Source organism: Ruditapes philippinarum, unplaced genomic scaffold (genome assembly GCF_026571515.1).
Source record: "Ruditapes philippinarum isolate M1 unplaced genomic scaffold, ASM2657151v2 ctg1801_1_1_1_1, whole genome shotgun sequence".
Classification (NCBI taxonomy): domain Eukaryota; kingdom Metazoa; phylum Mollusca; class Bivalvia; order Venerida; family Veneridae; genus Ruditapes; species Ruditapes philippinarum.
The window spans coordinates 35,464-40,686 of NW_026858130.1; positions in this window are offsets into that span (position 1 = coordinate 35,464).

Consider the following 5,223-nt stretch of genomic DNA (forward strand, 5'->3'; position numbering starts at 1 on the left):
CTGTAAAATGCACATCATTCGCTTATTATCATTTTTAAATAAAATTATTCTCTTTTGTATGTTTTGCATTGTTATTGACAATTTTAGATATTTTATATCTATGTCTCATCTGGTTAAATGTGCCTCCTCATGACAAAACCAACGTAATGGGTTTGCGACCAGCATGGATCCAGATCAGCCTGCCCATCCGCGCAGTCTGATCAGGATCCATGCTGTTCGCTATCAGTTTCTCTACTTGTTATAGGGTTTGTAAACGAACATCATGTATCCTGATCAGACTGCGCGGATGCGCAGGCTGGCCTGGATCAATGCTGGTCGCAAACGCAATACGTTGGTTTTGTCATGACGTGGCTCAATTATATTTACACAGACTTAAGGTAGCTCGCTACTTTCCGACCGAAATATGACAACATCTCAGATCTTGATGATTTTTGGTATGCAAACATATAAATATGTGAGCTTTACTTCTGCAGTATTATTTTATAAATAAACAGCGTTACTATGACGTCAAAGCGCCCTCTATCGGTGGCGGCGAAATTGCGTCTTTTTTTATCAATAAACCGGTCTGTTCTTATCAATTTTCATCCGATTTCATTCATTTTAATTTTATAATGTTCAGTAAATGTATGTCTTTGTAATGATGTCTTTCGTTAACATTTACTTAATAGTCTGCGATTTTACGTCATTTTTCTCTACGTTCTGACGTCCATATTTGATGCAAATATCGCGCGATATCGCAATAAAGATTGTGTAATGAAAGAAATTCAACACGGTGAATTTTGCTATAATTTTCCGAGCGTGTAGTTAGATAGTGAAGGAAAATATTAATACAATAAAAATATAGGGTCAACGCGTAAGATATTTTGCTATTACTGTTTTAAAATAAAATAAAGGGTGAGTGAAACGTAATGATTTTGGTGACGTTAATTGATGTTGGAGTTCAAAGAATAATACCAAATAACAATTTTCTTACGTCAAACATTACGATAGTAAGTATAAACAACACAGGGACTTGATGAAATGTATATTTTTTAAATTGTTGGTTATTTTCTCATTGAAAGCATGCGCTAGATGAGCATATTTACAATGTTTAATCCGACAATGCCTTTTTAAATACTTTTTCTAATTTGCTGAACGCAGTCTCATACATCTTTTAATTCTAACTTAATAATGTGATGTTGTTAAAGTGTTATATTATTATATGAATTAACTAGTTTCAGCGCAAAAAATAAGATTCACATATTGCTGTATGAATGAAGTAAGAATTTTAGGTCGCTTAGCTTATACCCGTAGAATATTTATTTTACGTTACATTCAGCCTTAAACACTTTCATAAAATCACATAAAGGCAGACGATCCTCGGTGTCAAAACACATCGTAAATTAAAATAGATATGCATACAAATGTGCCGAAATAAGTGATAAATAAAATTCAGAAATAATATTCAAATATGTACTGAGGTGTTTTGACATGATGGAACTGAAAATATTTTTTCCAGATAAATGTACCATTTGATGTAGGTTTAGACCATTAATATTTGTGCAAAATTTCAGAGCATTCGCGCACTTCGTTTTTCCAGAATAATTATTCAAAATGAAAAGCGTTTAAACGCTTTTCACCCAAATCGGGCTAACTAAAGCATAAAAATACGATTTTCAATTTATTTATTTCAAAATATATTTCTTAACTATCTTCGCATATATTTCTGTTTAAAGTGCCCCAGCTCATTTATGTAAGAAATTCAAGTGTTATGTGTTTGGCTTTTCAACCTCAGTGGAGTCCATTTAAGAATATTTAAAAACAAACTGTACAAGAAACAAAAACCTTTATTTTATTTTAATTTTTGCTTACCATTTTTAAGTCTGTGCAATACATAGATTATATAATTATAATCTAATTAAAATGTCATGATAATTAGAAAATGAGCACTTATGTGACAAACTATAAACTATTTTGGAAGCAAAATCACACTGAATAAAAAATATATATAAGCATATTCGCAACTGCAGACTCGAATGTGAAACACCCAATATAACCATTACTCAACTCGGATTCATTACCGCTTTTTCATTACAGTATAACATAGCGGCCCTCAAAGTATTATTTATTTCTAAAGAGTTCCACTACATTTTACCTCTGTAGAGCAACCACTCTAGGCAACAAAGGGCATTTCTCTGTTAAGGTTATACTGTATATTTTAATTAAATACAAAATATAATTATTAAATAACTTGTGCAACTTTTGTTACCACTGAATAGGAATAATGTATTATGTTGACGTTATCTTGTTCATTTTTAATACAATACAGTTTGCTTTAAAACAAAAATAAAAACACAAGAAAAAAATAACCTCAAAACACACACCAACAACACGTGTTTATGATGTTAGCAATAAAATGGACTTCTCCCTTATTAAGGGAGATCATAATCAGGTTTTTAACTTTGAATATTCTTCTGTTGCCACGTTGTAATCGGTAAAGTGGTCTTACGCTGAATTCGGAAGGCATGGATTCGAGACACGATTGCGTATTGTACTAATAGATTATCCTTTAGAATTGTTTACTGTGTATGAAATGTTTCAAGGTCCACCTCGGACTCCTGTCATAGCATGAGAGCGTGATTCCTGCTTTAAATCTGAGTCTCACGCTTAGTGCGGGGTATTATGCTGCGAGAGAAAATAGAATAACTGATGGCTGATAATAAATAAATTTTTATACGTGTAGAAAATTTTGAATTAAATGTCTGCTAGATTTTTTATAATATAATTAAGACTACCAGTGAATTATGAGTTACGTACAAATCGTTGCTACTTCCAGTTGATCATATATTTTGAAACGTAAATTTGATTCATTTCCTACCAAAGACATAGATGTTATCTATGTCACTGATATATAGAATTCAAAATTGTTAATGATAACATGGAAGTTTATGTTGTACCGACATACACATAACATGATGACATTGCGACTGCACCAGCCTTTTAACACCGCACTTTGGGGTCAAACGCACTTTGGGGTCCGACCCCTAAGTGCGGTAAACTTCACAGCGCACTTTGGGGTCAAACGCACTTTGGGGTCAAAATCAAGAAACTGACCCCAAAGTGCGTTGGTATGCTACATATCAACGCACTTTGGGTTTTAGAGTTCTGAAGATGTCAACTGAGTTCTGCTTAAATTCTGAGTACTGACTTATTTTCGATTTGCGACACTGAAATATTTGAGGTTGAGTTCAAGATGACGGTTGATACATATATACATCAATATTTCTAAGTGTCATTTAAATGCTGATGTAGCAGCAATGAAAATATGTGTTTGATGTTTAAGTGGTTTATTCATTTTACCACTTTAAATATCCATTGTGGCTATATAACAAACTACTATATTACTTAACTTACAAATTCGAAAAATATCCTGACAGTGATTTAGTAGATAACTTTTGGTGCTTATTGAACCCCATATTAAATATAATGGGGTGTAATAAAATGCAAATAGTGTCATCTCAGTGTATTTTAGTTTTAACCGAAATGACTTGTTACAAGTAAGTTAGAAATAAAATTTATCATACGTTAAGTAAAGTTACGTGACGTTACATCAAGCCTTTTTCACATCAGTTAATGCCTTACTCTAAATTTTGGTTTTCATCCCGTAAATCTTCATGATTTTTACGTTTGTCAGGTACCAGTCATGTTATTTCATGAAAGTAACTGCTACTATAAATAAATTTAAAGTTTTCTTAAATATACTTTATATTCCGCAACGACATACTTTTAATTTGTGGCCATTTTGGACGCCGTCCTGAGATTGCAAAATAAACTGAGATGTAAACGTTAATTTACAGCACAGAGCAGTTTATACTGTGAATCAAAATAAACTTACAATGAAAACGTGTCTGTTTGATGAACCACCTAAAACCGCTGCCATTTTAAAATGAGACGATATGTCTTTTTTTCCGAAAATTACAAAATATACGTGATTGAAAATAATTCCTGCCATAATTGGACTTGAATTTCATTTAAATGATTATAAACTTATGATCTTGTTAAGCATGGTGAATTCTAATAATATTGCATCCATCTTGGAAGCGATCTTGAATGGTTCATTTTTTTCAAGTATTAGTACGTAGTGGCAGCTTGACACAGCCTGAATTCCTTTCAATGCAAGTCTTTTTTCTACAACATGGAAAAACTATAAGCAATCAAGAAAGGTTACCTCCGTTTAATATAACTAGAAATAAAGTAAATCCAGATTTTAATGGGTCATGAAAAGGATCATATCGTATAATGGACTGGATTTTAATTAGTTGGAAATATGTATGACATGCAATTTCTACAATTATCGCTAGTTCATGGATATGTTATTTTATGTATTATTACACACAATACACATCAAGCATATCAATATATCTCATAACTTTCAAGCCAATATCCTATGGGACAATTAATTGTATATAAACATAATTATAATAAATTGCAACCATTAGATATAACAAATTAAAATAATCAATCGTCTGCTATTGTTAGCCAACTTAATACATTTAGCATACTTCGTTTTACGATTGGCATCAACTACAAGATATTATTTTAGAATATCACTATAATTCGTTCTTATTGATTGAATTTTATGACCCCAAAGTGCGGTCGTTTGTCTGATGTCAAAAAATTCATATGTACCTGTGTAACGCACTTTGGGGTCAAACTTGGACACCAAAGTGCGTAACGCACTTTGGGGTTGGACCCCAAAGTATACGTAACGCACTTTGGGGTTGGACCCCAAAGTGCGTTTGACCCAAAAGTGCGGTGTTACACAGCCTTTTCATTCTTTTTTTCTGACATTCTTTGCAAAATTTATGTTTTTATAATTTCCACTTAGGTGGCCTTTTAATTATATCTTTCAATATTCTGAATTGTCTTTCAGTCCTCGAGGTATTTATATCCATTCGTTGCAGTTTTTCAGAGATTGATACCAACTTTTGCAGACAGTTATACCTTGATTTATGGTACATGAATATAATTGAAGATATTCATCGAAATGCATGCATCTGACAGGACGTTTAAAAACATTTTTACGGAACATGTCTAAATACTATTGTTGTTGATGGTTTTCACACATTTTTATTCCTGTCAGTATGATATTTATCGAAAAAGTCGTGAAAATTTCCTTGAGAAAAATATTTGACGTCACCAAAATCATTACGTTTTACTCACCCTTTATTTTAAATTCAAATA